The following is an 8,501-nucleotide window of genomic DNA, read 5'->3' on the forward strand; positions in this document are numbered from 1 at the left end:
ATGACGCCGTAGGGTCACCCGAGACGCTCTGCCGCTTTTTAGCGCATTTTCGAACGAAGTTGGGTGCGCTATTGCAGCCGCTTTCTCTGTTAACTTTTTTATTTATTAATACATTTTGTTGAAATTTTAATCACAGATACTTGTAGTAAAGGCATATATCGCATATAGTAAAAATCAGATGTGCGCAATGCCAACTTTCTTATTTATGGAGATATTTCTTTGAAATTTTAACCAAAGATTCTTATAGTAAAAGCGAACGTATTGCATATTGTAAATATCAGATTAATAAGCGCATGCGCAGGACGCGCAATATCAACTGCGCAGTAAGTGTCAACTTCCTTATTTATGAAGATATTTCTTTAAAATTTTAACCATATATGCCTCTAGTAAACATAGCGCACATAGGTATGGCCTTTGGGGTAGTATTGATCAATTTATGGAAAATGCACTGAAGTTACTCGCCTTAGGGCGAAAACGTTTCTACTTGTTTAGATCTGCTTTAGGGGTTTATTTGCCAGAAATTGTGGATCCTCGAAACACACCAGAGCCTGTAGAAATCCCTCCAGGAATGTATTATTGAAACGGTTCAGACAATCCGAGATTAATCAGGCCCTAAATAAAACTACTTTTCGGGGTGTTACATCTGTGGGACTGAATAACTTATTGCTAATTTTTACAGTTTCAACGAACATATAGTATATTTTTGAATAATCAAAACTTAGTTCCTGTAGGACTCCTAAGATTTGTTATCAAAAAAGCATTCACAAATATCTAATGTGTTTTATTAAAATTTAAAACTTTTGTAAAAACCCTCGTACTTTCAACCAACATGGTTTTTATACTGATTTCTTTGATTTCTATATCATTTCGTTCAAACGTTCTCTAAAAAACGCAAACTTTATAAGCTCGTTTTGGGTATTGTCATTGACTAATATTGGGGGGTGGGGGGGGGGGGTATTAGTCAATGGCATTGTTTAACGTATTTAAACAATTTTTGGGTAAAATAAATAACAAATCGGAAAATAAGCCTTTATAGTCTTAAGAGCTGGCTTATCGCTACATGGCTGATTTTTTGTGTAAAGTATCCTGATACATAGTGAAGTAGAAGAAGTCATGTCTGCCAGTGAGACCCCGTGGCTTAATGTTGGGAGGGGCGCTCAAATATGTCAAATTTTAATAAAACTGCCGATCTTCCGACTATATTTACCTCTGTCGCATTTATTTTGAATCTGACGCAAAAAATGAATGAGACTTTTTTGTACAACTCATCAAGGCACTTCTTTTTTTTATATGTAACATTTTTTGCTATGAAGCTTACTTTTTGAGAAAAGTGCAAATTTAGAGAAATTATGAAATGAAAGAGTTTAACAGTTCAATTTAAAATTGCTCAAAATCTTAGAAACTCACAAATAAATTGTTATGAACTCTCTTGTAGAGTTTTTTGTACCACCTTAGCCAGTGTATGCGAAAAAATTACAAAAATTGTCTTTACGCCGTTATGGCTCTTTTAAACTTTTAACACCCTCAAAAACCCTGAAGATGGTAACGGACCGAAACCAAAATAGGTCGTGTGCCATTCCCTATACAATCCTATAAACATTCCAAATTTCATAAAAATCGGTTCAGGCGTTTTTGAGTTATCGTGTTCACAAGAAACGAACCACATGCATACAGTTTAAAAGGGCCATAACAAAAACTCTTTTGTAATCATTTTTCACACACTGACAAATGTGGCATACAAAACTCCACATAAAAATCAATTACATCTTTTTGTGAGTTTCTTAGTTTTTGAGAAATTTTAAATTGATAAGAAACTATTGATTTTATAATTTTTTTTAATTTGCACTTTTCTCGAAAAGTAAGCATCATAGCGAAAAATGTTAAATACAAAAAAGATGTACCTTGATAAGCTGTACATTTCATTGATTTTTTGCGTCCGATTCAAAATAAAGGCGCCAGAGGTAAATATAGTCAGAAAATCGGCAGTTTTATTAAAATTTGACTTATTTGACCACCCCTCCCAACCCCAACCTTAAGGCACGGGATTTCGCTGGCAGACATGACTTTTTCTACTTCATTATGTATCAGCATACTTGACAAAAAATCAGCCATGTAGGGATAAGTCACTTTCTTCCGTAGCCAGCTCTCCGTCTAACACTCGAAATGCTATAGCAAAAGTGAGTTGTAGTAAATAAGAATTTATAAATAGTTAAATATCATATCCGTCGTAACGAATATTGGCGTAGATAAGATAAGCGCAACCGAGTCGACTTGATCATGCATCATATCATCATTGAATATAGTTATAAATTCAATGATATCATGCATTCCTTCTACAGAAAAAGATAAAACATTACTTTTACAGTGACACCTACCGTTAAATGCATAGAAAATGTTTCAACCTTCTTCAAGAACCAAATACTAAACTGTTTGTGGTAATAACATTCCTAAATAGAGGGCTCTATTAAGGAGATAGGTGATTTAAATTAAGTGGATAAATCTGTTAAGCAATTTATGCATTAGGGTTAGCAATCTGTTCTTTACGTATATCTGTGGTTATAGCAAAGAAACCATTTTTAAAGAGGTGGGGTTGCGTAGGTCCACAGATCACATTTTTAACTGATTTGAACCATTCGATCACAACTATAATCCAATGGAGGCAGTTTATTTTGATTTTATTATATTGTTTGGCCGGCAAAAATTAAAAAGTGAAACATTTTTTCCGGGAATCTTTCATTCTCTTATTATTTGTACAATAAATGCTATAAAACGTCTATTGGCCTATTTTTTTTCAAAAAATTTTCGTTTATTTCCTCGCAAGTCGGAAGTAAATATCGTTCGTTAGACTACTTCCTCTAACTAAACGATCTAGTGCGGTCGACTTTTCCACACGTCCGTCGACGGTAGGACGACGGACAGTGTGTACAAAGGGCAGAGACGTAATCAACGCGAGGTTATTACTCGCGCTTAGTGGGAATACACAGTACAAAATCTATTATTTACCCCTCAAAAAATGGCTTATTGTTACACGAAGAACATATCTTCTCACCTATGAATCAAACCAACAAGCGTTCGCACCTTAATAAATTGTGCCATAACCGTAGAATGGAATTACATATCTTTAAACATCATACATTTCAAGGAATAATAGATACCTAAATAAGTGCAAGCAAACACTAAAAATTTGGCAACGCTGGGATTTCTGCAATGATATTTATAAACTTCTAAACAAGTAGTTGCCTTGAAATGGCCCCTTAGGCGCAGCGTACGCCAATAAAATTGGGAAAGAGCACTAAAATTTGTTAGGCAACACACAATACATATGCAACACTATTCTCTATGCCGTTGGATCTCTTATTATAGTTACTCTTTGTCGAAACTCAACAACAGGTAGACGAATGACACTTGGTGGAGACAGAAAAGGAAAGAGGTCTCAGATCATGATAAGGATATAGTAGTAGCATAGAGGAGCTACTATTTCAATTGTTAAATGTACAAGTCAAATACCCCTTATGTTATGTAACTAATATCACCTACATCTTTTTCAATAATCTGAATTACTAATTAAATATAAAGATTATTCATAATTATATTCTTAATAAAATGTAGATATACAATTCACTGCAAATGAGTAAAATTCCAATAACTGAAACACTACTATAAAACCACTTTCACAGTGCATAAGTGGAATATGAAGGCAGGGCGGGAGGGGGAGAGAATAATATGCTTTTCTGCCAAGCTTATAGGTATACCCAAAAAATCCCCGTTCCCAACATTTACGCAGAACACTTTTCACGATTACTGTATACAGGAGCGTTTTGTAATTTTTTCCTATAGCGCATGGTATCTATAGCGGTATTTTTTCAGCTGTAACTGTAATAAGGTATATTGCCTAACCGAAGGGGTATACAGTACACATTTGGGCAAACTACTAAAAAATATAGCAATAATAGTTTTAGTTTTGACCTCGGTTTTGACTAAACATTGCATTAGATAGTGTGGAATAAGTGCAAGAGCACGAAAAAATCTTTCATTTTTTGTGAACTTTATAAATATAACAAGTTAAAAAGTAATCGTAAACGATTTACAAAAGCGCATTTCCACTTGCATTCTATACCGTACAAGGGGGCTTCGATAACAAAGAATTTAATTGTAAGTGGACTGTAATTATGAATTACTTCCAAGGCCTTGTTTATGCTGGGAATGAAAGAATATAGACAAAAATAAACGTATTTATTATCAAAAATACAAAGTAAATGAATTTCTATTGAATATGGTTGACGTAGGCACGACGCGCTACCAGAAAGTGGCAAAGCTACGAAAGGATAATGTAAACAAAGGACATTAACAACGAAGGGGATATTGCAATGACGAAGATTGCTCTTTTCTACGATTTTGACACAACGAAATCTTCATGATATGCTGTGTTGACGTTCTACTTGTTAACAATATCGATGTTGCGAACTGCACGGTGAAATCTTGATTTGTTGTGGATCGATCGAGATCTATATGCAAACGACGAAGGCTAATCGGTCATTGATAATCGGTCATTGATGAACGACGAATTCTCAATATTGCACTTCTGCGGCTCATACGCGCACACGTAACAAGTAGGAATATATATAGGCAAGGCAAAACGGTTATGTACAGGGTATTTTCATTAAAGGAAAAACGATAGGATATTTTATTCTAGTTTGGGGACGCAACACATTCATTTCCCATTTGTAAGGTGCAACTTCTGTTAAAATCGTAAAAATCCGGCCACAAATATAAAAGATAGCGTTGCAAATGTGCAATCCATTTTGGACGTGCTACTTCAGATTTCAGTTTATAAGAATTTCATTTAAATGCTTTTCTAAATCAGAAAGTTGGAACTGCGCATGCGCAAATCTAAATTTTGAAACTAACGTTTGATTTTCCTTTATTCCAAGTGCCTATGTATCACATTTCATTTAAATGCTTCCATAAATAAAAAAAGTTGGCACTGCGCATACGCAAAACCAAATTTTGAAACTGGCGTTTGATATTCCATTATTCCAAGTGCCTATGTATCAAATTTCATGACGGTAGTGTACACATTAAAAACACTGTGAACTGTACCTAAAATTTAAATTGGCAATTTCATTTGGTCAAATTTTTCATTTGACAGACTCCCATCGACCATTTAAACCTGGACTGCTATCGTATGAATGTCTAGTATCAAACTTGAAGCTCTGTTTATTCATTAATATTTAAATGAATAAACAATGCTTGAAGGCAACATCTGCAGCGCCATCACTGGGTATGACTAAAATAAGAACTAAATCTGAGGTACAATATATGAAATTTGCAAGGACATACCTACACACAATATTTTATACAATAACAATACCTATATAATGAATTAATTTATATAATAAATTTGAAGTAGGTATAATTTTTGGATAATGATAAGAATAGATAGTGGAATAAGTTTTTATTTTACAAATGTCGGCACTTTACAAAAAGTTTCTGGCCAATGAAATGAATTTCAGTGAAACAGCAATGTAACAAACAATTTCAGAAATTGTTATGTTATTTGATTCTATGAGAATGTGGTCAACTTCCACTTCGATATCAGTTATATTTGAAGTTTGTGTATCATAAGTAGATGTGCAATTTTTTTTCTTAAATATTAGTATCATCTACAGCTATACAATTTGCCGCAGCTGGCGATTTTATTTCATTGTGTATCAAAAGTTTTGTGTCTTCACTCCAAATATTGACACCCAATTCCTGACACATAGTGATGTTCGGAAGGATGCCCATCAAATGTCAAACAATTTTAATGTTCGATGGTTTTCAAAATTCAAGAACTTGCTGTTTATAATGGCTCTTTCACTCCTAATCAATCCAGTAATTAAAAAGTATGCCACAGGAATTTTCCAATGATAATTTATGCACGTCAACAGGCACACCATGGCATATTTGGCTGGAGGCATGTCGGCCACCATCAAACAACCCAGTACTTAATTTCCATTACTTTTCGATAGAGAAATTTTGTTTTGTATTACAGGTACAGCATCTGAAGGAAATCTATAAAATATAATTAGAGATTCACAATTATATTTTTTTGAGCTTCTACTTACGCGAAAAACGTTTCCGTTTTAACGTCCTTGTTTTTGATATTATAAGCTGCATCACAGTTCTTTACGAAACAACTTCTGCGTTCCATTTTTGATTAAATATATAAACGTAACACAACTAAAGAACTCACTAACATAAAATTACATAAAACCACTATCTATAAAACACGTACAATCAAATCTTGTAAAATTTACTAAAATTAAAACTTCGTTTCACAAAACGCACACCACCTTGTGATGGCGCTGTTGATGTTGGCTTCATCATAAATGAAATTTGGCAAGCAATCCAGTTATTTTTTCCTTAGATCATACATATTAACAATGATCTAAGATTTTTTCATCCAAGCCGACTGCCCGACTCCCGGGACCCGGTCCCGTAACTTTACATAATTTATGTAACAACCCGCCACTGTTCTGTGGTGTGGAGAAACTAGTAACTTTATTCAGACGACATTGGCACCACCTGACGAAAATCAGTGGTAACGGATAAACAAAAATGGCGGTTCTATTATCATAAATAACCATGTAGTGGTTTTTAATTTAAATGCCTTCTTTGTATTTTTTCCAAAATTATGTTGAAAGAAAAACATTTAATTAATATGGGTTCAACGGGACATACTTTGGAGGGATTCGGCGGAGTACCAGGTAAAATAAATGTCATATTTACCTCGGGCAAGTAAGCCCCATATTCCTCAAATGCAGTCAGCTGTTGATCAAGTTGGCCTAAAACGTCCGCACTTGTCATCCCAATTAAGCAGTCATTTGTTTTTAGAACTGACACCTGAGCAGCAGAAGATTTTAATCGAAATTCGGAGACGAAAAACGGAATTACTACTCGAAATACAGGTAGGACTACTTATAAGACAGGTGAAAGAAGTAAAAAGTTGCTGTTTAAATGTCTAATTATTACAATTGGACATGCCAGGTGTTGATCTCTTTAATACTTGTTTATAGTTCGTTTGGTACAAAAGAGATGGCTCCGGCTTACCCGATTCTTTTTTAATTAAACTACAATTAGTGCTGGGCATAATTCTTAATTTACGTTAATCGTCTAGATTGGAGCTTGCCCTATTTTTATTGTATTTGTTTTGCCGTAAAAGTATTAGGCCAATGCGTGGAATAAAGTGGCAATTTTTTCGTCATGAGTCATATATTAGCGCTTATCATGAGGGAAGTAGCTAGATATTCATTATCAGAAATGACAAAACGGAAGAGTACTTTGCATTTTTTGGTTTCCTAAGGAATACGTGTTTATGCGACTATTCGTTTGACAACATCTCGGAAAGGAATTATTTATCACATTGAGCCAGCACAGAATACCTATGTTGTCTGTGGTATCAGTAATCGGAAACAAAATACAGCATGTTCATTTCAGGAAATTATAAAATTTTTGTTCTGAGTTTTTATTCTTTCGGTAGCTTCCAGGGTTTGCATTGTTGATTTGCTTTCCAATTTTGTATACCTAGTAACATTGTCAACGGCTCAAAAATTTGCTTTGCTACTTGTAATATTTTTCTATATCTTTATCTCAATAAAAATGAGAATAAAAACTAACATCACATTTAATTTAATTAGGCACATTCTGTTTTGTTATGTTTCTACTCATTATCATTATTTTTAATTGTCCTCAAAATAACAGAGATTTCCCGTGTAAACAAAAATTCCAAAGGTGACTCGACGGGAATTCTTTTTTGATGGCATAGTATAAGTTGTTCGTGTCTATCTGAGAAGATCCTATGGATAGCTGCAGGTATTCGATGATGTCTGAGAAAATCCCAATTTGATTGAAAAAAATTTTAAACAATATGATAGCGAAATACAAAAATATATTAAAAAATAACATTTATATTGCGTAACCTGTACAATCCACATGCGCACATTGATCGTGCCAGAGCCATAACCTACCAAATGCAAAAAAAACGAACCAAATATCTCAAAAACTGTAGGAGTAGTTAAAGGCTCTAACGGATAAAGTGGTAATAATAGCGCAGTTTGTTTGTATAAATCAGAAAGTTTGCGCATGCGCACATCTTATTATTACCATATTCAAATTTCAAAAAAATATCTATAAATAAGAAAGTTAACATTGCGCAACAAGTTGAAAAATGCGCTAATATTTCATATAAAATTATGCCGTCGGCTAGCTCACTATAACGGAATTTCAATGAGAATGAACCTTTTTTTCTATGACTCGAAGTAAGTAGGTACTTATTGTCCACTAGGTTGTTTCCAATAGTCGAAAAAGACTGCCGATAGAAAATCCTAGCTCTCAATGAATGGCACCCTTGGAGGGTCAATTCAAATTACGATTACCCCAAATGGCTTAATCCGATGGTGAATGTCAATGTCATATACAAAAATATTATTTGCGCACCGTTAACCGCTTCAAAGGCGTGA

The 8,501-nt window shown here is 34.1% G+C and overlaps 1 long non-coding RNA gene across 1 annotated transcript; it reads right to left on the reverse strand.

Annotated features, from left to right (window-relative positions):
- Positions 1-5,440: 5,440 nt before the first annotated feature.
- LOC116178532 lies at positions 5,441-6,566 on the reverse strand. Its single transcript, XR_004146860.1, has 2 exons — positions 6,108-6,566; positions 5,441-6,054 (listed from the first exon to the last, which is right to left on the reverse strand). It is a non-coding gene; the product is annotated as an uncharacterized LOC116178532 (long non-coding RNA).
- Between the last annotated feature and the right edge of the window lie 1,935 nt (positions 6,567-8,501).

The sequence above is a fragment of the Photinus pyralis genome, unplaced genomic scaffold (assembly GCF_008802855.1).
Source record: "Photinus pyralis isolate 1611_PpyrPB1 unplaced genomic scaffold, Ppyr1.3 Ppyr1.4_LG8, whole genome shotgun sequence".
In the NCBI taxonomy this organism is placed as follows: Eukaryota; Metazoa; Arthropoda; class Insecta; order Coleoptera; family Lampyridae; genus Photinus; species Photinus pyralis.